General features: G+C 33.4%; 1 protein-coding gene across 2 annotated transcripts in view; it reads right to left on the bottom strand.

The window, feature by feature from the left end:
- The window catches only part of GRID2 (glutamate ionotropic receptor delta type subunit 2), a 1355616-nt gene that overhangs the window by 795576 nt on the left and 532544 nt on the right, over positions 1–27496 (bottom strand). The window lies entirely within an intron of this gene.

Here is a 27496-nt window from a genome sequence, read left to right as displayed (position 1 = left end):
CTGATTAGTTCATGACTTGTAGAAAAAACATGTGATTTACAAATAAAACAACTGTCAAAGTCTATGCACTGATATAGATAAAAAAACCTAATGGATTATATCAGAAAGACTGACAATATTCCTCCCACTACTCTTGACACCAAATAACTAGGATGATTATTTTTTTAAAATGAAGTATAGTTGATGTATAATATTATATGAATTATGCTTATACAATGATTCACAATTTTTAAAGGTTATAATCCATTTATAGTTATTATGAAATATTGGATGATTATTGTACTGTGCTTTAGCCATCTCAATTTAAAAGAGATTTGGAAATAGAACTAATAGGTAGTACCAGGAAAATAATTATTTCTCTTATGAAAAATAATCCAAATGTATGTGAAATTGACTTCATGGAAAAGAAAGATTATTTATAAGGATTCTTTTGAAATTCCTGGGAAACAAAAACCAGAGAAATTGACAACAAAAAAGATTTTGGTTATCAATAAGAAAAAAAAAACAATAAAAAGGAACTTATGAATCCTCCTAAATTACTAGTAAATTGAATCCAGAGAAGCATATTAAAAGGATTATTTACCACGACCATGTAGGATTTATTCCAGCAATGCAAGGCTGGCTCAACATTCAAAAATCAATGTAATTTACATACCACACTAATAAAATGAAGCAGAAAATAGAACATATTTTTTTCATTTGATGCTGAAAAAGCATCTGAACAAAATCTAACAGTTTTTCATCCAAAAACACTTAGAAATATAAGATTGGAAAGAAGTTCCTCAGCATGATAAAAGGCATTTATGAAAAACCCACAGCCACCATCATGTTTAATGGTGAAAATGAAAAGCTTTTTCTTTAGATGTGGAACAAGACAAAGTTGTCCACTTTTGCCACTGTAATTTAACAATGTACTAGAAGTTCTGGTTAGAGTAATTAAGCTAGAAAAGAGAAGTCAAAGGCATGAAATTGGAAAGGAAGATGTAAAACTATATCTGTTCGCAGATGACATGATACTCCATACAGAAAATGATAAGGAATCCCCCCAAATTATTAGAGCTAATAAGCAAAGTCAGGAAACTCGTAGGGTACAAGATCAAAACACAAAAATCAGTTTTACTTCTGTACACCTTCAATGAATAATCCAAAAAATAAATTAAGAAAATAATTACATTTATAAGAGCATGAAAAAAATAAATCATTTAGGAATAAATTTAACCAAGGAGATGCAAGACTTATACAATGAAAATTACAAAATACTGCAGAATGAAACTAAAGAGGACCTAATAAATGGACAGACATCCCATGTTCATGGATTAAAAGAATTAATATTGTTAAGATGGCAATACCATCAAAGGCAGTCTAGAAATACAATGCAAACCCTATCAAAATCCCAGTGGTTCTTTTGCAAAAATGTAAAAGCTGTTCACAAAATTTATATGGAATGCAAGAGACCCCAAAGCAACAGAATCTTGAAAAAAAGGTCCACACTTCCTGATTTCAAAACTTATTAAAAACCATAGTAATCAAAACAATGTGATATTGGAATAATTATAAACACAGGGATCTATAGAATACAATTGAGAGTCCAAAAATAAACCCAAGTGTCTATGGTCAACTGACTGTCAACAAAGGTGCCAAGATCATTCAATAGTGCAAGAACAGTCTCTTCAACAAATGGTGCTGGATAGCCACATGCAAAAGAATGAGGTTGGATCCTATTTCACACCATTTAAAAAGTTAACATACAATGGATAGAAGATCTACATATAAGCAAGGAAACCATAAAACGTTTAGAAGATAACACGGGGAAAATCTTTGTGACCTTTGACTTGGTGATGGTTTCTTAGATATGATACCAAAAGCACAACCAACAGAAGAAAAATAGATAAGTTGGATTATATCTCAAGAAAGTGGAAGGCAACTCATGGAATGAAGGAAAATATTTCCATATCATATATCTGATAAGGGTCTCCTACGCAGAATATATAAAGAACACTTGCAACTCAACGACACAGAAACAATTTCAAAATGGGCAAAGAACTTGAGTAGAAATTTCTCCAAATGAGATATACAAGTGATAAACAAACACATGAAAAGATACTCAACATCCTTAGTTACTTCGAAAATGCAAATTAAAACAACATGAGATACCACTTCACATACTCTAAGACAACTGTAATAAAAAACAAAACACATATTTTTGGCTAGGTTTCAATGAAGACAGAGGATAAAACAATGTATCTTCAAAGGTTTATGTACAATCATGACCAGAGGCAGAAAAATGGATAAAGTAGTGTTCAAAAAAATCTCTTAATTTTCCAAAACTATAGGATGCACAACACCAAGAGTGAACCCTAATGTAAACTATGGATTTTGTGTGATTATAATGTGTCAATGTAGGTTCACCAATTTTAACAAGTGCATCATTCTGGTGGGGGATGTTAATAATGTGGGAATCTGTCGATTCGTGTATGGGAACAGGAGGTATATGAGAAAAATCTGTCCCTTCTGCTCAAATATATATATTTAAATCTCATAATTCAAGATATTATGATACTATGACATTAAGACAGAACTATAATCCTGAATGAACTGTCCTCTCAAATGGCAGAAAAAAGACTTACAAAGTCAATTTTGAAGTTTGCTGGAAAAAGAGGAAGTAATTACCTCAGAAAGATGAGAAATCACAATCTACTAATTTTATATTATCAGGTACTAGACAGTAGTTTCATGCAAACTTTTTCACAATGGGAAAATTTGTTGCTGTTTTTTCTTCTGGGTTATTTGTTTTCATGTTGCAAATATCTGATAATAATACAAATAAAAAATGACCCTTAATTCTATTATCAGGAAACAGCATAATTAATGGCATAACTCATGTTTATAAGTGAATCTCAGATGATGCCTTAGTGTAAAATATTTCTATTTTTATTTATCTATTTATTTTCTATTTTTAAACTATACAAATGTTTAATCAATGTGTAAGTCAATGAGGTCTCACTTGGTTATTAATTACTTGAACTATTATGAAAACAGAACATACTGGTATCAAAAGTGTTTCATAACAATTCATTTGTGAAGATCATAAAACAGAAGTCACAATCAGAAGAAAACAGAAAACACATTTTGTAATTTTAAAACTACATTTCTTTTGTGTAACATTTTTCAATACAAATAGTTTCTCCCAGTAGAAAATTTCTATCTACTCATTCTTTACAAATACTGAAATAGAATTCTCAGAATTATTGAGTTAAACAAGAACACTAAAGTTCATTTCAAATGTAAGATACTATGGTTCTGTAAAACCCAGATTCAAGTAAAAAGAAGTACCTTATATTTAACAGATATTTATTAAACAACTGGTATGTACCAAATGCTTTTACACATTAACCTTATTTAACAAGTAAAACCTATGAATTGTGTAAAAGTAAGGTTAAGAGACTTCAAAAATTTCACATAGGAAGTGGCAAAGGCAAGATTTTAACCTATGTTTTTGGACTGCAAGTGCATATCTTCATTAGATAAGAAACCACCTCAATTTTAAATTGTGAATTTTACCTGTACTCTCAATGCTTTCAAAGTTCTTCAAAAATATTTTATCAAATAGATAAATGTTAGCATGATTTTTACACACTGATTTAGTCCATAAATTACATTATACCACACAACCTATTCTCTCATCACTATGTTTTTTTGTCAACTCCGTGGTACAAAAAAATGCAGCCATGCTGATCATACAAGTACTATAGGTAAAATATTATAACTGAACAACTAGAAAAATTACTTGTTCTTCTTGTTATAAATTAGTGGTTTTATTTTTAAGTAGAATGCTTTGTTTATTAAGTAAGAATTCCTTTTTTTAAAAAACCAAAAGCTCAGTGTTATGTAAAAGGAATAAAGTGGAAGAAAATTATGAATGTATGAAGAAAGGAAGTAAGAAAATAGGTATCCAAAGAATGTTTATCAATCTCCATTCAAATCAAAAACTTTTTTAGACAAGGAGTATGACGTGACAGTTGTATTCATTATAAAATAATATTAATAAGTACTACTTTATTAAAATAAAAGTGTTCTTTAAAGCTGATATTTTTATAGCTTCTTTAAAGATTAAGGCTTTATATGGAGTATGCTTTTTCTATGTTTCTGTTGATTAAGAAATAGAAAGATATCTTGATCACATTGATTTAGTATTCAAAATTAAGCCTAAGCAAAACAGATACGTTTCAGTACGATGCCTAATGTAGAGGGAACAATTTAACTTGAGCTTTATTTAGGGGGTGGGGGGTGAATTTATTTTGGTTTATTGCTATTTCTAGATGGTAAAAGTAAAACATTGCTATATGTTGCCATAGATGATTCTCAAGAATTAACTGCATCAAATACTTTGCATTTTGAATGTCTGCACAAACCATAGGAGAATTTTGTAAATGACAAAATCATTAGAAACTTTACTACCATGAAATGGAAATAATCTCTTCCTGTTATGTTGTTTTGTTCAGTGTTTTCATTTTAGTGTGAAATCGGAAAAATGATCAGACCTTTAGATCAGTGGCTAATTATCTACTAAAGCTAAATATTGCTTTCCAATTCTCTGCCACAAATACCATTCTTTTAATTAAATCACAAGAATTTCAAGTAAATGTTAGATAGGATAATTTACATACATCCAATAAAGGCAAGAAAATTTAGAGATATATGAAACTGCATAACATTGGCTCAGCATATTTTCTGCAAACTTTGTACTCACTTTTTATTTCTTTGTGTTTAATTCTTCATGTATGAGAACCTAAAATATGCATGGGAAACTCAGTACAATATATCTATCGGATTATTTTTGAGTTGACCAAATCCTCTTAAACATTCACTTCTAAACATCAAAAATTGACTTAAAACTTTCTAAATCAAAGATTATATAATGATTGTACTGATGCATGCACATAATTCAATCCTCTATTTTTTTACTCCTTAGTTAAGTTTCCATTTATAGTTACCTGCTGCTGAAGTGATTGTCCTAAATGGTTATAGTTGGTTTGAATTGATGCGGGTAGTGAGATAGGTGGCATTCATACTGCATCTGCATGGGTTCTGTCGAAAGACAATGCTCTGTGGATCTCTTACATTTCTGCCTGTCTTGCAAGTAAAGCACTGATTGCCCTTCTCTTCTGAAATATCTTTTCAAATGTATAACAACACTGGACGATAGAAACACTGTCTCCCTCTGGAGCAAAGTGCAGCCATGCTTACTGTGCAGAACAATAAACATAATGTCTCTCTTCAGGGCCAAGGGTAGGCATGTTTCCTGATTGTAAGAGATTTATGTCCCTACAGTCAAGGTTCCTCTCCTGAAATGCAACCTATCCTGTGAGATTTGGAGCTTGGGAACTCATACAAGAAAATGCTTATACTCTGGCTATGATCCCTGTAAATAATAAAGTGCTTTGTTTCTGTCCCAGGAGTCTCATATCTTCTGCTAGCATCCATGAAACTGGCAGGGGAGGTTGTAAGCTAGCAAGTAGGATAAAACCTCAGACTCTTCACAATTCTTTACAGGTTCCCCAAACAGCTACAATAGGGGTAGTATTCTTTGTATTTCTCTTTTGCTAAGAAACTTCTTTGGAACTATAAAAAAATGCTTGCCTTAATGCAAGGCATAGGATGGTTCCTGAACATGAGCTCTAATCAACTTGGACTGTGTTGATTTATTTCCAAGTGAAATGAAAAGATGTTTTAAATACATTATCTCATTTTATTATTTCAAATGTCCTATAAGGTAGGTATTAGATTTGGGGGCTGAGGTGGGGGCTGAGCTGGGATACAGTCACAATACCAAACCATTGAAATTCATCAGATAAACAACTCTGTGGTAGAAAAAGCCTTGTGGGGCTTCCTTGGTGGCGCAGTGGTTAAGAATCCACCTGCCAGTGCAAGGGTTCGAGCCCTGGTCTGGGAAGGTCCCACATGCCATGGAGCAACTTAGCCCGCGTGCCACAACTACCGAGCCCGCGTGCCACAACTACCGAGCCCGCGTGCCACAACTACTGAGCCTGCGTACCTGGAGCTCGTGCTCCGCAACAAGAGAAGCCACCGCAATGAGAAGCCCGTGCACTGCAACGAAGAGTAGCCCCCGCTCGCCGCAACTAGAGAAAGCCCATGAAGCAACGAAGACGCAACACAGCCAAAAATAAATAGATAAATTTTAACCAAAAAAAAAAAAAAAGAAAAAGCCTTGTAAGTTGATAATCATCCATTTACTATTTTATTCAATGGACTCTTTTCATCACGTATATTGGATGTCCTTAATAATGTGATATGATATATTGCAAATCTATAGGCCTTGTTTAGAAATCATTAGCAAACAAAGAATATGTGAAATCTCTTACAGCAACAGATAATTGCCATGATGAACTACTACTAGCCATTCTATTGTCTAGTAACTACTACTGTTACTTAACCCAACATCATCACTATAAAACAGTAGCTTTCATAGGTATAAAACATGTTACTTAACCTCCAGGTATTGCAGAATGTCTTATATTTCTAGCCACAAATTAACCTTCTTCAAAATATTCATTAACAAATAAAAGAAATCACTGCATTTTCCTTATAGTTACTTTGTTTAGTGGGAACATCAATCATTTCTAATTTACTTGCACAAAAATACCTGAAGGGCACAATTAATCTACATCATTAAAAACTGTTTTAAAAATGTCAATTAATAAACTAAAGCCTTTTAATATCACCATAACAATCTGAAATATTAAAATCTTATTCTGCTATTTTCCTTGTTCATAATTAAATATACTCTCAGACAACAGTTGATGTTGCAACTCTAATTTCATAGTAAGAAAACTGTCTACACTATTTACACTGATGTTATAAAGACACAAACAACAGAGCTTTTTGATAGCTTATATCTAAAACTGACTCAACTCTTTGAACCTGTGCTAGTGAAATTAATGAAATAAAAACAATGTCATAACTCAAATGAAGAAGTTTGAGGGTGTCTTGGAGTGATGTGGAAAGAAATGAGTCTAAACAGAAAGCAGAACTTCCCAAGTTAAAATAAAGAACAAGTTCCTGACATGTTACTATCAAATAAAAATATGAGTGCTTTTCAAGTGGATGTACGGATAGGAATTTCAAGTTAGTATGTGTTGGCTTCTTAATCTATACCTAGGAATCAACACCTAGTTTCTAGCCACAAAACAAAACAAATAAAAAGCTACATATTATTTGCAAAGAATTTACTCAAATATTATTTTTTAAAGTCATTTGATCTACTTTGGATTGCACAAACTATGTGGAAATATAATAAAGAAAGTAACATATTGTTACACATCCAGTTTTTACCTTCTATTTGTTTGTGGATAAAGGAAATTATGTTCTAAAAATGGCAGTTGCTTTGAAGATATAGTCAGGCTTCATTACTGCAGGGCTTTTCTTTTTCAATTTATTTTTCTATGTACTAAGCTAATATGTTGGTGCATGCCTCCAGAGATCTCTTATAAAGTTTTGCAACATGAGTGACACTTCTGATTTCTAAAGTGATTCCTTTTAACCTTGACACAGAAATCTCAGCATTACAGTTTACTTTTTTAAAGTTCCCTGGTTGGGTGGGAGGGGAGAGAGAGAGAGAGAGAAAGAGAGAAAGAGAGAGAGAGAGAGAGAGAGAGAGAGAGAGAGAGAGAGAGAGAGAAGGAGAGAAGGAGGGAGGGAGGGAGGGAGGGAGGGAGGGAGGGAGGGAGGGAGGGAAGGAGGGAGAGAGAGAGGTGAAAGATAGGGAGTGTGAGAGCAAGAACAAAGTGAGATGCAGAAAGAGAGGGACACGGAAGATAGGGAATATGAATCATGTGCCTGGATTAAACAATAAATCAGATTTTACTCAAAGTCACTTTTAATTGTGAGGTCATTTCTTTGTATGTATGGATTCTACTCACAATGCTTCAAGAATGGGTAGGAAACTTTAATTTGAATAGAGACAATGTGTCTATTGTTTACTCTGCATGCTTGGTAATTAATTTTGCATCTTTAGTAAAATAAAGTCATATGTTAAAAATGTGGAAAGACTCCTGCCTAAAAGAAAGAGCTCCTTAAATTTGGGGGAAGGCTGTTCTACATTATCTAGCTCAGACACAAGAAAAAGGAAATCAGTAAAGCAGCTCAGGAGCAACACAGAATGTAGAATGCCAGCTTCAATAAGAAGCTTTCACACTAATATGATGAAGCCCCAACAAAGGATCTTATTTCAAAGCTGTGATAATAACTGGCAAAAATGTGCTGTAATAAGGCATGCAGACTATCTTCTTTTCTTTTATTTATTTATTTTTTATGTTTTATTTATTTACTTTTGGCTGCACTGGGTCTTCGTTGCTGCACGTGGGCTTTCTCTAGTTGCCGCGGGCGGGGGCTACTCTTCATTGCAGTGTGCAGGCTTCTCACCGCCGTGGTTTCTCTTGTTGCAGAGCGTGGGCTCTAGGTGCACAGGCTTCAGTAGTTGTGGCACGCAGGCTCAGTAGTTGTGGCTCGTGGGCTCTAGAGCGCAGGCTCAGTAGTGTGATGCACGGGCTTTGTTGCTCTGCGGCATGTGGGATCTTCCTGGACAAGGGCTCAAACCCATGTCCCCTGCATTGGCAGGTGGATTCTTAACCACTGTGCCACCAGGGAAGTCACATGAAGAATATTTTAATCAGTGTGAAAAAGAAAGGCTAGAAAGGGGGGTAGGTGAAGAACCTCTTAAATTCTTCAGAATCCCAGAGATACATGTTTCAGAGAGATGGCACACTTTGTCACACTGCGTTTGTCTTCTTTTCCCCCCTCAGGGCTTTAATGCAATGAGTGTAGCTAGGAAAGTGTAACTTCATGCAACAACATGGCATGAACACATCTATCTTCAAAATCTAGTGCTCTAAGTCTCACCCATGTGGCCGTGTTCTGGAAGATGAATTTTCTTAAATGTTAAAAATGTAAGATACTTTCCCTTCAACACACACATTTAAGATTTTAGAAACTGTGACAATTCCTTCCATATCCACAGTAAAATCAGCACACTGTCATTCTATGTCATTCTAGTGGATTGGTTAAGTTTATTTTAGTGTTACAGTCTCCTTAATACTGCTGCAGAAGTGCTCATTAACTGCTACAGTGGTAAATATCCAAGTGGCTATCCATAATTACAGATCATCTACTATTTTTGTATTGCCAAAGTATTTTAGTAGTTACAGAACCTATTTAACTTTGCAGCTATGTCTTGGGGTATTTTTCCTAATATATTTTGCCATTTTTATTGACTTTTGTTACAGAAAAAATGGCAGAAGAGAAATCAGCATTCTAAATTATTTCTAAGGAATAAAGCAATGATCTTTTTGCTGAGTTCTAACAAAATGTGGTATTAGCAGAATTCGCTTGAATTTTCATCTTTCTCAAAATATCTGAGGCCGACTGTTTTGCAACTTCAAAAAATAGCAACAAAGAAAGCAATGTTTTAAAAATTATGGATGGAATATCTTACAGAATTTTCTGAAAATACATTTGGTATTGAAAAAGTTTATTAAACTATCAGAATAAACCTGTTAGTTCTTCATTAACAGGAAAAGACCAAAAACATAAACATCACTGATAAGCTATTCTATAATTTCATGATATATCAAATATAACTAATTCTCAATTTTTTTTTGTTTAAAAAGGGCAATAATAGTCATTAAACACTGAGAGTGTTCCATTGGAGAAAGTAAAAATAGACTATATCTCTCTCTATATAAATATGGTTTAACATACATTAAGATTAATACTCAGTAATTAAATATATAACACTATTATATTGCATTAATATTAAGCTTAAATGCAAAGTACAAAAATGGTGATACATTCCCTTTTTTTTTGATATATTAGTTTTTAAGAAAACTTTTAAAGAAAGTAGTATATACACGCAAAAGAAGTACAAAATTCATGTTGTAAAGTTCAATGATATTTTTACAAATAAGTATCTACATAAGCAACACCTAGATCAAAAATAGAACATACCACCACCCCAGAGAATCCTTTGTACCCCCTTCTAGTCATTATACTCCTCCCAGAGAAACCACTATTCTTATGTCTAACACCAGAGAGTAATTTGCCATTTAATTTTTTTTCAAATGGAATCATAAAGAATGCATTGTCTGGTGTCTGGCTTCTTCCACTTATATGTTTGTGAGATTCATCCATGTTCTTGTAGTTGTGATTCATTTTCATTGATTTGTGGTATTCCACTATACCAATATGCTACAAGTAATATATTTATTCTTCTGTTGAGGTACAATTGTGTTGTTATTAGATTTTTGGCTATCTCATAGACGGTATCTGAGAATATTCTTGTAATGTTTCTATGAAAAGTATATTTGATTTTTAAATAGCAAATCAGGGCAGAGCAGTCAATTTTGCATTAAAGGGGCCTAAAATTTGTTATATTCTCTAGAAACACAGAGACAAAGATACTTTCTAAGCTTCAGAATCATCAGCTGAGAATAAAATGATGAATCATATTTCCAAAGAATAAAGGTGACATTTGAAGAAAATAGAAATATTTTCCAAGTATTAAGATAAAGACATGGTATAAGAAGGGAAACTTACACTTTTACAAATTACGCACACAGCAAGGGAAGTTACTACTAAGTATTTTGCCCAGTACACTATTTAGTAAAAATTTCCTTATATAATCTACTGTAACACATGACAGTTTCACATAAGGAAAAATACTGTTGACATTTTTTAACTTTGTAAGTACATATTATTAAATATCCAGAATTTTATTATTTAATGCATAGTGGAAAGAAAACGCAACACATATTCAGATTCTAACAGAATGTAGATATAAAATCTGTAAATATTTGCTCATTGTATTTTAAGAAAATGAATTTAATCCATATTATATTAACTATATATATTTTGGGGTCAACACTTTTCTACTTCTAAAATGCCATTCTAGTTCAGTATGCTATGGATGATGAGTAGACTTGCTAATGATAATTTAAAAAATAATTCTACATTCATAAGCATAACTCAGCATCAATTTCTGATGAAAGTGTGGCTAAATAGGGATAATTATTTATTTGTGTTGGGGGAGAAATTTCCTTTTACAGAATATGAGTTATTTTATTTACTAACTTTGGGATATGAAGTGACTTTTTTTTTTTTTTTTTCTGTACGTGGGCCTCTCACTGTTGTGGCCTCTCCCGCTGCGGAGCACAGGCTCTGGACACGCAGGCTCAGCGGCCATGGCTCACAGGCCCAGCCGCTCCGCGGCACGTGGGATCTTCCCGGACCGGGGCACGAACCCATGTCCCCTGCATCGGCAGGCGGACTCTCAACCACTGCGCCACCAGTGAAGCCCTGGAGTGACTTTTTAATGAAACAATTATTCATTCTGTTTTTGCTGTTTTTTTGTTTTTTTTTTTTTAATTCAGAGAATTACCTCTCTCAATCTGTAAGTGATTCATCATGGGCTAAATTTCTACTATGGGTCCAAAACTGTGTCAAACACGATTCTGTTTTCAAGTATTACAATTTTGGTAGGGACACACACGAAGTAATAGCAAACTACACAACTTAAACCCAGAGAAAAAGAACATGGATGAAAATGGGTATAATCCAGGACGAGTTCATGGAGCTCCCAGAAAGATGAAAGCAAAATAAAACATAAGGGAGTTTAGATAAAACCAACATTTACTGTATTGTTTTTAGATGTGCAGGCCATTTGGTGAACATACTGAGACCTGGAAAATGTGAGTTTAAATAAGGCCAAAAAAAGGTGATAATAATAATAAGAAGAAGAAGAAGAAAAAGAAGAAATAAAAGCGGAGGAGGAAGAGCCCAGGGTAGCACTAAAACTCAAGTCCCCTAATCGTCATATTTTATTTTTTCCCTTTGTACTACACAAGTCAAATTTGCAACGTATTTTGAAGACGATTCTGTTCATAGAACCAAAGTGATAGGGTAAGCAGTAAATGTCTATGAATTGTTTCAAACTTGATTCTTATAAAACGTATTCTGAGGAAACAAAATATTTTCATATACATTCAAGTGGAATATTATTTTTACTGTGCTACGAATGAAGAAATCAATAGAAATTTTAAAGTCGGGGTGTAATTTTCATATATTTTATTAATGTTTATAACTATTCACTATCAATATATAGTCTTAAGTCACAAAGTCATCCTCTTCAATGAATCTAAGTAAGAATCAATATTCTATTTGTACATAAGGAAGCAAACCAAATCTCCTGTACTTCCATAGGAGTTTCTATTCTAGGTTCCAAAAACAGCTACGGGTATTGTGGGTAGGTAAAACTAGTCTATGATTCTCACTAAATTATTTGTTAATTTTTATATGAATATGAGTATGTACAGTTTTCTGGAGGAAATACTCATTGTTTTTCAAAGTTTAAGAAATCATAGTTCTATATTTGTAATTCTAAAGGAGTTTGTATTCAATGTCTCTGCAATTCAATGGCTTTACAATTAAAGAAATAATGTCAAATTTAAACACCACTCAATGAGATTGGGATTGACATATATACACTGCTATGTGTATAACTAATGAGAACCTACTGTATAGCACAGGGAACTCTACTCGGTGCTCTGTGGTGACCAAAATAGGAAGAAAATCCAAAAAAGAGGGGAGATGTGTATACCTATGGCTGATTCACTCTGCTGTACAGCAGAAACTGACACAGCAGCGTAAAGCAACTATACTCCAATTTTAAAAAATCATCAATTTTTAAAAATCAGAAATAATATGAAGATATTTCATATTCAAGGATTAGTTAACTCTACTGACATAAATGTGTTTTTTTTTTCTGTTTGTTTGTTTCACTATACCCAGTAATGACTATAACATCTCATTTTGTTTATTTTCTAGACTAAGGTCCATTTAAAATAATATACATCCTTTCTGTATATATCAATCCACTACCTATGTAACTAAAATGCATAAAAATTACCAACAGACCATATGGAAAATGCATTTTACAAATGGTGTGTTGCAACTGAGGTTCCAAAATGCTACCTGTTTCAAATTTAATATTGTCTCTCTTGCTTACAAGATCTATTTTTCACTCGTAGACTTGAGGGCATATTCATTTAGCTTCTTGACCTTTTAGCTGCTGAGCAGCAAAACACCATGTGTAGTATATTCTTCTCTTCTATGAACTTAAAACTATATATCCTTTTAGAAATGTAAAGTGATTTCAGATTTTACTGTGAAAAACGCCAAGGAGATTAAATAGAACATCCTCTATATACTAAGTGAAACTTCTTCAGGAAAGCATTTTACTTTTAGCAGTGATATGGTAAAGTGTATAGCAAACATGAAAAAAATACTGTCTTTCATTGTTTATGATAAAAGTTTATTATTACTGTTTCACTAATATAAAATCTGGGCCAGTAACATGTTGGTAAAACTAGATATCTTTATACCCTAAATTGGTATGCATTCATAAAGAGGAATAATAAGAAGCCTGTGTAAAGTCATTTGGTTATTTTTAATACTATTTGTTATAATCCCTAAGAATTAGTACCACAAGTGGTTTATTGTTGCTGTGCATTTTTATTCTAAATGCACATAAACTAAAAAGAATAGTTTTTTGTAAAAAAGGTATTTCTTTGCCAATACTTACAAAAGCAGGCCTCTATTTATTGACCAAGGTTATTTGATTTAGAGATACAGTTGTGTATAAAAGGTAGTAAGTTTGATAAAGGAACCTTGGCTGGAACATATTAGTTGTGCAATATATTTCCCCCATGACATACTAGCAGTTATTTTGCAGTCCAAGAATATCTGTATAAACTTGTTCTACTGAAAAAAGAGATATACATTCAATATTGCCATAGCATTTGCTTTATAGGGGTTATCTAGCAATACAAAATACACAAGGTATGAATACTACTTCAGCAACCATAGCAATACCTAACTATTTGTAGAAATAAATAACCATTATGTGTTGCACACTTTAAATGTTTTTGACACCTACAGTTAAGTTGTCCTCCAGAAACAGTAAATGCCTTCTAAATTCTTAGCAGTGAGGATAGGGAGAGCAATTTAATTAAAATACCTGTATGAAATGTATGGTCCTTTCCAAAATACACCATTTTTATTACAAATGGGCACTGCACCTAGTTAGCACTATTTGGCATATTGCGGGCATTCAAAAAGTATTTGTTAAGTGAATGAATAAATACAATAGTGAAAGAAAAAAATAAACTTACACCTAAAGGAAAATACAAGAGAAAGAATAGCCTCATTATTTGGCATGTTACAGATTAATATTCCAAAGGCAGTGTTTGTACTCTATTTGTACTGTACTGACTATATCAGAAACTGGTATAAAACGAATTGGTCAAACAGGTATTCACAAAACACATACTCGCAGCGTCTGACAGAGTAGACTGTCCCCAATTTTTGAAATTTCTCTGCAACACCACACCTTTCTTCCTTGACAAAGCCTTAGCACAGTCCGCTATCTCTTACCCACACCCTTCAAAGAAATCTGGGTTGTCTACTGATTCTACGCAGAACTTCCAGAATTATTTTTAAGAATTTAAATAAAATCATATAATTCAAATACAGGACTCAGAACAAATCCACAAAATCATATGGAATGGGCTAAGAAACAGCTTCCCTTTGGACTTTAAGATAATTCAATGTGTTCAATGCAAAGTTCCCTTCATATAACCTGTGTGAAGTAGACTGTTTCTCAAAATTAAATTCACTATTTCATATTCTGTTTTCTCTGAGTCCATCATATAGGACAAGCATCTGACGCTTCATGAGCTATACTAAAGTATAATGAGTTACATTAAATTGACTAATCAATAGTCAATTGCCAAATATATTTAGTATATTAGAATATAACACATTTGAGCTTATGAGAAGCTTACTTATACATAAACTTAAACAGTGCTTAGAATGTTTCTTTGATGAATATCACAATAATAAAGAAAAATATAATAGTAGTTTTGTTCTTCTACGCTTTACTTTCTCATCTCCCTTATTCTTTTCTTTTGGCGTTCAATATATAGTTCTACATAGAATAATAAAATTTTTCTCAATATCAGAGTTAAAATCTATTCAGCAATCCATTTTCTGAGCAAAACTAAGCCAAAATATGTTTATCAGAAATGCCAATTAAAGAAACAACAAATAAAATCACTATCATTATTAATAAATTTAAATGTAATGTGTACCTTTTTACTTGCTGCTTTTTGAGACGTTTATTTCAGACATATTAGAGAAACTTTCAGAAATATGAGAAAAGATCAACAACTAATGTCAAAAAAAGCAATTGTAAATCAAAGCAGAAATGATATTATGGAGACACAGAACACTAACCTAAGTGGGAAAATAAATGTAAAATTTATTTTTTTAATTTACTGTTTTATTCTTTAATTTTAAAATTTTGTTATTTAAATAAAACAATTGCTAATCTGTGATGGCAACTGTTTTTGAAGTAGATAAATCAAAATGAGAAATGCTGGGAAAAGGGCTTTTCTGTTCTTTAAGCCAGATTTTGACTAAGATTTTTGTTGTTCAATTATTCACACTGGTCCACAAAAGACAGCATTAAATGAAAAAGGCTTAAACTATAATATGAGGTATCCAAGGTGAATAATACAAGATTTTTATCAATGAGCATGGCTAGTGCCTTATTTTTATGTCTTTTTAATTTAATTAAACTATTTTGTTTTATTTAACAGATATAAGAGGGTTAGGATTCCAACAAAAGAAAAGAACAAACTATCCTTTTATCCTATGCTTTTTGCTTGAGGTTAAGGTAAATATAGAGGCTATACATGGAAAAATGGGACATAGGTCAGCTGAGGATAATGAAGTTTGGCTCACTGAAGGAAGTGGTTTAAAGATGAGTTCAATTAATAAAACAACTCCCTGTTTTTTCAGAGCAAACGAGAGAGAGTGTGCTATGAAAAAATACTTACTCTTTATGTACCCATTGGTGAACTACCCAGGAATCATATCATGCAGATTCTGGGTGGGGCCTGACATACTGCACTTCTAACAAGCTCCAAGGGGAAGCCATGCTACTAGTTCAAGGCCAAGACTTTTTAAGTAGTAAAGCTGTAAAATTAAGGTTAATCTAAATCATAAAGAAGACAGATGAAAATGCCAGGGAATTTTGTCTGGAGTAAGATTTAAAGTCTCAGAAATTTCTTTTCTGAGGTTGGGAGTAGTAAGTGTCTATATAGTTTAGAAAGTCAAAGGACACACAGATCAAGAGAGCTTTATCAAGCCACCAGAATTAAGGAAGATTTTTTTAAATTTAATTTTTATTTTATATTGGAGTACAGTTGACTTACAATATTGTATTAATTTCAGGTGTAAAGTGATTCAGTTATACATATACATATATCCATTCTTTTTCAGATTCTTTTCCCATATAGGTTATTAAAGAGTATTGAGTAGAGTTCCCTTTGCTATTCAGTAGATCCTTGTTGCTTATCAATTTTATATATAGCAGTGTGTGTATGTTAATCCCAAACTCTGAATTTATCTCTCTCCCCACCTTTCTCCTTTGGTAACCATAAGTTTGTTTTTGAAGTCTGTTTCTGTTTTGTAAATAAGTTCATTTGTATCATTCTTTAAGATTCCACATGTAAGTGATATCATATATTATTTGTCTTTGTCTGACTTACTTCACTTAATATGATAATCTCTAGGTCCATCCACGCTGCTGCAAATGGCATTATTTCATTCTTTTTCATGGCTGAGTAATATTCCATTGTATATATGTGCCATATCTTCTTCTTCTTTTTTTAATTGGCGTATAGTTGTTTTACAATGTTGTGTTTGTTTCTACTGTACAGTGAAGTGGAGTTCCCTGTGCTATAAAGCAGGTTCTCATTAGTTATCTATTTTATACATAATAGTGTATATATGTTAATCCCAATCTTCCAATTCATCCCACTGCCCTTCCCTCCTTGGTGTCCATACGTTTGTTCTCTACATCTGTGTCTCTATTTCTGCCTTGCAAACTGGTTCATCTGTACCATTTTTCTAGATTCCACATATATGCATTAACATATTTGTTTTTTCCCTTTCTGCCTTACTTCACTCCATATGACAGACTCTAGGTCCATCCACATCTCTACAAATGACCCAATTTCTTTCCTTTTTATGGCTGAGTAATATTCCATTGTATATATGTACCATATCTTCTTTATCTATTCATCTATCGATGGACATTTAGATTGTTTCCATGACCTGGCTATTGTAAATAGTACTGCAATGAACATTGGGGTGCATTTGTCTTTCTGAATTATGGTTTTCTCTGGATATAGGCCCAGGAGTGGGATTGCTGGATCATATGACAGCTCTATTTTTAGTTTTTTAAGGAACCTCCATACTGTTCTCTCTAGTGGTTGTACCAAAACTGACATTCCCATCAACAGTGTAGGAGGGTTCCTTTTTCTCCACACCCTCTGCAGCATTTATTATTTGTAGACCTTTTGATGATGGCCATTCTAACCTGTGTGAGGTGATCCCTCATTGTAGTTTTGATTTGTGTTTCTCTAATAATTAGCGATGCTGAGCATCTGCTTTATGGCCATCAGTATGTCTTCTTTGGAGAAATGTCTATTTAGATATTCTGCCAATTTTCATGGTTGGGTTGTTTGGGGTTTTTTTGATAATGAGCTGCACGAGCTGTTTGTTTATTTTGGAGATTAATCCCTTGTTGGTTGCTGCATTTGCAAATATTTTCACCCATTCTGTGGGTTGTCTTTTTGATTTGTTTATGGTTTCCTGTGCTGTGCAAAATCTTTAAAGTTTAATTAGGTCCCATTTGTTTATTTCTGTTTTTACTTTCATTTCTCTAGGAGGTGGATCCAAAAAGATATTGCTGCAATTTATGTCAGTGTTCTGCCTATGTTTTCCTCTATAAGATTTATAGTATCTAGTCTTACATTTAGGTCTTTGAAAAGAATAAAACACCTAGGGAAAACCTACCTAAGGAGACAAAAGACCTCCACTCTGAAAATTATAAGACGCTGATGAAAGAAACTTGAGATGACACAAACAGATGGAAGGATATACCATGTTCTTAGACTGGAAGAATCAATATTGTCAAAATGACTATATTACCCAAGGCAATCTACAGATTCAATGCAATCCCTATCAAATTACCAATGGCATTTTTCACAGAACTAGAACAAAATCTTTTAAAATTTGTATGGAAACACAAAAGACCCCAAATGGCCAAAGCAATCCTGAGAAAGAAAACAGAGCTGGAGGAAGCAGACTCCCTGACCTCAGACTATACTACAAAGCTACAGTAATCCAAACAGTATGGTACTGGCACAAAAACAGAAATATAGTTCAATGGAATAGGACAGATAGCCCAGAAATAAATCCATGCACCTATGGTCAACTAATCTACAACAAAGGAGGCAAGAGTATACCATGGAGAAAAGACAGTCTATTCAATAAGTGGTCCTGGGAAAACTGGACAGCTACATGTAAAAGAATGAAATTAGAACATTCTCTAATACCATACAGAGTTAAGGAAGATTTAACTGTCGGTCTGAGAGGCATGAAAGGCTCTTTCAAGCAAGGTGACTAAGACCCAGTTTCTCCCCTGGCCCTGAGCTCAACTCAGAAGTGGCAGAATTCTTGGGAAGGCTTAAAAATAAGCTTAGGGATGAGTCAACTAGTAAAAACCTTGCCAAGAGCACAAACATCAAAGCATAGCAAGAATACTAGGAATGGATTTGTCCTTAATTAATCCTGATTCAATCCTGATTCAAGGGAAGCCCTAGCTCTCTATATTGTCCAATCCCCATGTAAAATCATATTGCCATTAAGAAATACTTCCTTGCTCGGAATAAGGCCTAACTATGTTTATTTTTCTATAATGTTTGCTTTGATTAAAAGTAGCTAATATGTAATGAACACATACTATTCACCTGTCATTGTAAGACTTGTAGATGAATTAACTTTTTAAAATCTTCATCTACTGTTTCTAACCAATTGTAATTGAAAAAACTAAGAATTAGTGTTTATGATTTTAATAAAGTAACACAAATAAATAAAACTTAGTTGTAGAGCTAGGTTGATAGTCAAAGTAATATGTTAATTAATAATTTATCATTAAAAAAGACTGGCTTACGGCTTATCGGAAATCTCTATGGTAAACCCTGGGGAAAAAATCTGATTGCATAAACTGTGAAACCTTGCAGCAGCTATACGAATTACAAGCTTGAGCTACTAAATGATCAAGTCAAATTTAAGAGGATAGTTCTACATCTGTACTGTGCAACATTGTAGCCACTAACCCCAGTTGCCTATTTTAATTTACATTAATAAATTAAATTAAATACAAGAAAAATTCATTTCTTTAAGCACATGAGCCACATTTCAAGTGTTCAGTAGCCATATGTGCCTTGTGGCTACCATATTGGACAGCAAACTATTCTTTATAAACATTCCCAAAGCAAATTTTTTGAAAAATTCAATCCTATTTTAATGTTGACAGATCGCCTAGCATTTGCTAATTTTTAAACCATTCAATACATTACCTAATTTTATTCTCAGAACCATCACTTGAAAAATATGGAAGTTAATGTTACTGTATTTTATAAAGAAGGGCCACACTGGGTTTTTTTTATAGCTAAACTGTTATTAAAGGTCTTGGAGTTAATCTGTGCAACTGGTGGAATCAGTTTATTCCGTGGGAATTGAAATTCAGTACCTACCTTTGTCTTGGGTGGGAATGGACTAAGTTATGAATTTGAGTGGCATTAGCTTTCAGTAGTCCACTTCATCATCTAATATAAGATTTACTACACAATGGGAAAATTGTATCTTTAGATAAAATAAATATAATTCCTTAAGTATGTTGGAAAATTAGAAAAAGCTCTATATCACAGTTTTTTCAAATAAGTATCACCAGTTCTTAGCTCAATATTCAAAAATGATCACAACAGAGTGCCTATGTTGATTAAAAAAACATCACTTTGTATTGTTCAGTCAACAAGTTCAAAGCCATTACATTTTTACATAGTAACATTAAATTAACATGATCTACTATAGTATTTCTTTCCACCAGAATTCACGCTAAAGTCATAAAGCTTTACAGACCACTCCTCTCAATTCATATGCTTACAAGATGAAGCCTGTCTACCTTCATTACTCTAAAATTCCTTTTCTGCAATTCATAAATATCCTCTTTATTTCACTCTGTCCATTGTCACCACTCCTCTGAGCTGATTCTATTTTATACCTATAATTTTCACTTCCTAATTTGTTTGCCTCTTGAAGTTTTATTACCTGTCACTTTGTCACAACTAATTTATACTGAGCATTATTTTTGAGATTTTGCCTAATTATATTTTTCCCTGTATTGCTTTCTCCTTCTTCCCTGTATACTGTCACATCTACTTTATATTAGAAGACAGACTGTTGTAGTCACTCCACATGTTGTATGCTCTGGTTGGTAAATGCACATGTACTCTTTTGTGGCAAAAAGAAGCACTAATATCCAAACCACTGCTTAAAGCAAGGATGCTCTACATTAAGTTATTAAATCAATAGTAACTGTGAGTGCAAAACAAATGTCAAGGCAATATTTACATTTAGTGAAAAAAGATATTAGAAATATTTCCATCTCTGGGTATACACCTGTACAAAATTACAAAGTAATGTACTGAAACTTAACATGAATATAAAGAAGTAATCAGAATAATATGTGAAAATTTTTTGAAAAAGGTAACATTATAACATTAATATTATGTTCAATTTAATTGAATATATATTTATTCAAGTCCAAGGAATAATTCTAAAATCCAAAAAATGATGACGCCACAGTCATTGTTATCATGGAGTTAATGAGAAAAAAATACACGTTTGAAGAAAGATTTTATGAGGAAGAGATTTTGAAGGACGGTAGGGCTTTTACAGTTGAAGGGGGAAACTTCTTTTCAGCAGAGGGAGCATATAGGAAAAGACACAAAGAGTGCAAAGTGCAGAGCATGTTGGGGGAACAGCCAATAAGCTGATCTAGATAGCTCACAGGACATGTGAGAAAATAATAAATGATGTGGCTTAAAAGAGTAGGTTACGGTCAGTCACAGAAGATCATGAATGTCAGACACAGCAGTTTGTACCTAATGATATTGTAAACAGGAAGCTTCTATCGTTATTGTTACATTAATTACTAGTTTGACATGAGGTTGGTATGATCACAGATATGCTGTAGCTTTATTTGAACACAATGAAACAGGTAGTGGCTGAAGATATGGAGTCCAATTAATAATAAATTTAAGAGTCTGCAAGGAGGGGCACTCAGGAATGCAAATGGGTGCATGGAAGTTTGAAAGGATGTTAGAGACATTGTGGACCCGCATCTGTAGGACACAGCCCTACATGAAAGAATATTAAAGGTGAAGGAAAAGAAAAAGTGAGTGACAACTCCAAGTTTAAGAACCTATGTGACTCAGAAAATATGGTGCTGTTCATGGAGATAAGAAAAGAAATTGGATTGAGGTAAATGGTGGTGAGGATTGAAAAGAAGTAGCAGAGGAGAAGGACTTTTGCATAAGCTTCATAGACACAGGCACTTTCCTCTGCAACAGCTTGTTCACCACCACCTGTCATTGTTTACACTTCTAGTGTCCTTGCTTCATACTCTGAGCACTTTGAGGGAAGGCAGGTGCAGTGTCTCATTCAGATCTTATTTCTAGGGCTTTGACTCTTGCCTGGTACTTAATTTTTTTCTCTATAATAATTCAATGAACATTTCCAGAGAAATTAATATAGATTCAGCAATCTGCCTCAAATAAAAAGTAGGGCATTTAAAATTTTTTACATTTAGTTGTCTGGTGAAGAAGAGAAACTTTTATGGCAAATCAAGAGCCAGAATTGACTGAGGTTAGGCTACAGGTCTAAATTTCCTCCCCAACCAAAAATATCTTTTCCTACTGTTGAAGGCTTGAAATTTAACCATTTGAAATTTGTTCCCGGAGGTTAGTCCTGGTTAAAATGTAGGTAATTCACTGAAGGGGCAAACAGAAATCCTTACCTTAATGTATGGTCATGGGATCTTTTGCTGAGATCAAGTTTGATGAGGAGAAAGGTGCAGAGGAGAAGAAAAAGGTGATACAAAGAAAATCTAGGAATACTGAAGATTAAGTTACCTGCTTCACAATTCTACATAAGGCTAAGAACCCAAAGTATCTCCCTGAGTGCATGCTCCTATTTCAATCTTCTTTTTATTTGTTCAATTTTTTTTTTTAATTGTTTGGCTATGCCATGCAGCCTGTGGGATCTTGGTTCCCTGACCAGGGATCGAACCTGCACCCCCTGTATTGGGAGGGAAGAGTCTTAACCACTGGACCACCAGGGAAGTTCCTTCTTTTTATTCTCTTAAAATGTTAAGTAATTGCCCCTGCGCTTGGTTCCTAGTCTCAACAAGAGCCACCAGAGTAATCCTGTTAAAATAAGTCATTTTGTGTCATTCCTCTGCTCAAAACCTGTTACAGCTTCCCATCTAATGCAGAACTAAAGTTGTCAATGACCTATAATCCCCTATCCCTGCCCTTCTCTCTCTGATCTCACTTCCTTCTACATTCTTCCTGGTTTACTCTTCCTGAAAGTCATCAGGCATACTCCCAAATTTAGGTCCCTTGCACGGAATCTCTAAAACACTCCTCTCACAGATAGCTTTTTGCCTAATTCCCTCACCTGCTTCAAATTTTAGTTTAAATACACCTACCTCATTAGGAATAATGGTACTCCCCTTTCCCACATGTTCCTGACCTGTCTGACCCTGTTCTTATTTCTCCATGGCTTTTACCATCTTCCAACAGCTTATAAAGTTTACCTATTCATTATGTTTTGTTATTATTGTTCTCTCTTTCACTTTCCTCCACAAAGGTAGGGGTCATTCTTGTTTTTGTTTTGTTGTTACTGTTGTTTTTTACTTATATACTCCCAGCACTGAGCACCATCTCAGACACAAGAGTATGAGTTCGATAAATATTCTGCTGAATAAAAGAATGAATGAGATCCCTTTTCCAAATATTCTATTGATGGCTTACATTTTGCACAGTAGCATCCAATTTTTTAAAAATCCCTTTTGTTGTTTGGTTTGACGATCACAGTAATCTGCCTTTGCCACAAATAAATAAATAAATAAAACAAAATAACAAGCATGTAGTGAACTCTATTAAATCAGTAAATGTATCCTCACAGAGGTTTAGGAAACCTGAAGTCCTACTTAGTAGCTGGAAAGCAGGAGGGTTAGCCTAGCTTGCATGATAGAAGAAGCTCAAGACTGATGTGAGTTCTCAGAAATTCAACCACCCATGACAGTGACTCAGGACTCCACCTCTGAGTATCCCTTGTTGGAAGCCTGGATCCTGGTGAATACTTTCCAAGATAATGAACCAAAAAATGAAAACAAACTGAAGTAAATAAAACTAAAAATGAGACCTGTAAACAAGCAAAAAGAAAAGTTTATAAATGTGAAAAGAAGTGAATTAAAAGTAATTTACAATTATAATAGTGTCTACAGATTTTATAGAGAATAAATTACTCCTGTTATTAGTATTAGCCTGTTAGACATTTGACACAATTGAATTCAAAATTTTAGTTTTTCCAACATGCTGCTGTGTTAAACATAAATCCAAGCAGTCATTTTTCTTTGAAACTCTGATATTAAATTTTGATTGTGAAGACTCTCTAATACACTTTTATATATATAATTAAATTTATTTCATTATACCGATATAATAAAATGATACGTGGTATAAATCTTTGTAACTGGCAAAGCGTTATACAAATTAAAGGGATTATTACTATTAAATTTTTTACACATATTTCTTCCCAATTGCCTTCAATGTATCAGATTCAGGGTAAAAAATTAATGTGAAAGCCGCTTTCCACTAACCATCCACATCTCCCGTTGAAACCTGTTAAGGGTTATAAATGAGTATAAAAGAATAGTATTTGGCGCATAATGTGTTCAAGATCTAATTTGCTGTACACTGAAAGCATTACATTAGTAATAATAGTCAAAGCTGAATCTCAGAGGACTGGCAATTTTGCTGAAGCATCCAGAATTTTTCTTATTTGAACTACCCAAACTTTTAAAAGCTCTCTCGTTTTTCCTCTCCCTTTCTGCAATCATCCAATTAAAAGAATTTTTCCCCCTACTGCAGAGCAGTGGAATTTCACAGAAGTTTTATGCTACATTTAACAGCTCAGGGTTTAAGCTAAGAAAATAGACTTTGAAGACACTAGCATATACACTGTATGCTTGGTGGTGACATGCAATATCTTCTATCGGCATTATAGCAAAATGAAATTGTATTTCATGGTTTACTGCTAGAAAACATCGATAAAAATTAGTGTTTTCCGTTTCAAGTGTCACACAGGTAGATCCCATACATGGTTACAAAAACAAAAAGGTGTATAACTTTATTCCTTTGCTTTCCTTATACTTTGAAACTTTCAGGAATTAAATGTTTATGTTCTCATTTTGTTGGGGATGGGGAAAGGAGGATGGATATGCATCTTTTTATTTGATCTGATTGATCTGGTTTTTTTTTTTGATCTGTTGATCTGATTTTTTTTTCTTATGTCACCAGGGCACTGATTCATCCCCTGTGTACTCAACATATATAATCAATGGGTAATAATGAAAGCATATAAAAATAAATATGTGGACTTAAATTATTTTGTGTTTTCATATATATGTCCTACAAATTTTATTCTTCTACTCTACAAAACTTTTAGATGCAGTGGATACCAAAATCAATAGAAAGTGTAGCTCTATAAGAAAGCTCTTCCTAAGCTGGAAAAGCACGTATGCCTGCTTAGCCAAAATTTTGACATCCTAAATCTTCTCAGGTCCTGCTCATGACTGTTTCACTTTATCTCTATATGATCTTAGAAAAATAGTCATTTAATTTCTTTGTGGCCTTTTTCTCAGTTTCCCATTTCAAGGGAACTGCTATCTGCTTACAAAATATTTAGGGCCTGAGCTAATGAGGTTTGGTTTAATTTCCTTTTTTCCTTGTGTCCCAGTAACAGCTCCAAGGCACCCTACACCTAGGAGGTAATATGTTTCCTGTGTAATTATGCACTTGAGTGTCTTTTCCAAATTAGGGAAGACTGAATACTCCCAGTTCAAATTTAGCAGTGAAAAACTTTGTGTATAAAAAATAACTCTGTAATATAACTAAGAAAAGCTGTGGCACCCAGATAATATGACTACTCTGGAAGGAGCATAGGAAGATTCTGAAATAAAGTGGGATGGTAAAAAGAAGAAATAGAATTTGATTTTAAAATGGACTCCCATTCATTCTAAATTTCTTTATTAAGCAACCTCCGCCTTTTCCCCATAAATATACTCTTCCTATTATAGCTTGTACACCAAAACATAGGCCTATAAACTGACTTGTGTTCAGGAGATAGTTGTTTTTCATTAATTTTGAGATTACTGAAGGTAGGTTAGAGAAGCAGGGGGCGGGTTTGGAGTGAAATAGCAGGGAAGGTAGGTATTGTCCATTCAGCACCCTTCTAGGCAGGCAGATAAGTTTAAGATTACATTATTTAATTCCACTAATAATCTCTGAAGTGGGTAAACATTAGCATTCCCAATATCAGATGAAAAAACAGACACTTGTAAAGGTTAAGAAATTTGCCCAACAGATAGCAGGGTCATAATTAAAAGCTGAGTCTGTTTGACCACAACATTCGAACTAATAAACTACATAATGAATCTGCTTTTAAACCTCTGCTTTTTAAAGAATTGAGATATTATTATGCTGAAAATGAATTCAGGTTCAGCAGTTACATCAGGTAAAGTGCTTTCATGACTATACCAGTCCTACAATCTATAGTAGATAATATTTCTCATATTATAAGATACGACTTCAAACAACAGAGGTCTTACAATGATGCTTATATAATCTTGCTACCAAATTACCTGCACTAGTAAAAAATCAGATTACCTGCACTATTAAAAAATTTTGAGTGACCATGCAATGATATTTTCTTTATTTTTAGAGATGTGGTGAGAGGCAATAAATTAGCAATGTAATTATCAACAAAAATTCCTTTGTACACTTTCTATCAGGGCCTCATTTTACAGCAGAAAGTTTTTCTTCTGTGTATTACATCTTAATTCTCAGAGAATTAGTGTTGAATTACAGCCCTTGGCAGAATATGTGGCTATTTAGTCCTTGAATACATATTGCCTGATCTTTGTTAGGCCTTCTCAGAAATTATAACATATTTGCTTTTACATTTTTATAACTAAATGTGTTTTGACTTTTTTCTTTTAGCATTTATGGATTTATGTAAGCTCACATTCCAATTACACTTACATAGGTATGGCACCTTTTAGTCAGCATGAAATTTACATACTAAAGTGCTTTTAGTGTATTTTTAGAAAGTCCATAAAACCTTATTGTCCGTAAATCAAAGATAATTCATTTTCAAACTACATTAGTACATTTTTCTTTTTATGTAAACCATTGCTAAAATATTGGCAAAATGCAGGGTTTTATAATTGTTTTGAATCCATAAAAATCCGGGCACTGTTATAATGTTAGTGGAGAGACGCAGTTTTAAGGTCAGATACATTGGGTTTCCTTCCCATCATTGCTTCTTCCTAGCTTTTTTTCCTTGTGCAAGTTATTCAACTTCATTGCTCCCTAGTTTCTTCATTTAGTTACAGTGCAGACTTTTCAGGCAATGTATAGGACGTGGCTAATACAGTGTCCAGCACAGTAATTATTCAATAAATTTTAAGGATTTTAGTAACAGCTAGTAGATCCTTCAGCTAAATATAATATTCTTTATAATCTAGACTCTATTTTAGTCCTTATTACTACAGACAACAGCTTATTTCATTACTGGATAACTCAAATTGCGAAGATGTTCTTCCTTTCATTGATGCCAAATTAGTCTACCTGGAACTTCTATCTCTGTGTACCCTTTGATGCTCTCTAAGTAATGAAGAGATATCTGACAACAGATCAATCATATACATATATCATATACATACATATTTCCCTTTCTCTCTTATAAGGTAAACATCTTCAGGTTTCGGTTTGAGGGTTTGTTTCCTACATGATGAATCAGTTAGGGCTCTTTTGGCTCTGGCTTAAGCAAAACTTGACTAATTTTTGGACCCAGGTACTGAAGTAGATTTAGTTCAGGTTTAAAATGATCCAGGGGCTCAAATTATGTCAAACCTTGTTTTGCCATCTTCAAAACTTGCCTCACCTACACCATATTGGCTTCACAGATTTTCCCAATTTAATGTTAAAATAGTTCCAGAGAGGTTTTCACAACTTTGAGTCTAGTAGAAAAGAGAAAATAACCTCAGCCTAGTTCTCATTAATCATGAAATTAATGTGGGCAGGGCAAACAGATTAACTTGCATATGGGAGATATATATATATATATATATATATATATATACACACACACACACACA

The sequence above is a fragment of the Monodon monoceros genome, unplaced genomic scaffold, assembly GCF_005190385.1.
Source record: "Monodon monoceros isolate NGI ecotype Baffin Bay Population unplaced genomic scaffold, NGI_Narwhal_1 Super_Scaffold_20, whole genome shotgun sequence".
Taxonomy (NCBI): domain Eukaryota; kingdom Metazoa; phylum Chordata; class Mammalia; order Artiodactyla; family Monodontidae; genus Monodon; species Monodon monoceros.
This window is presented reverse-complemented; position numbering and strand designations above follow the sequence as displayed.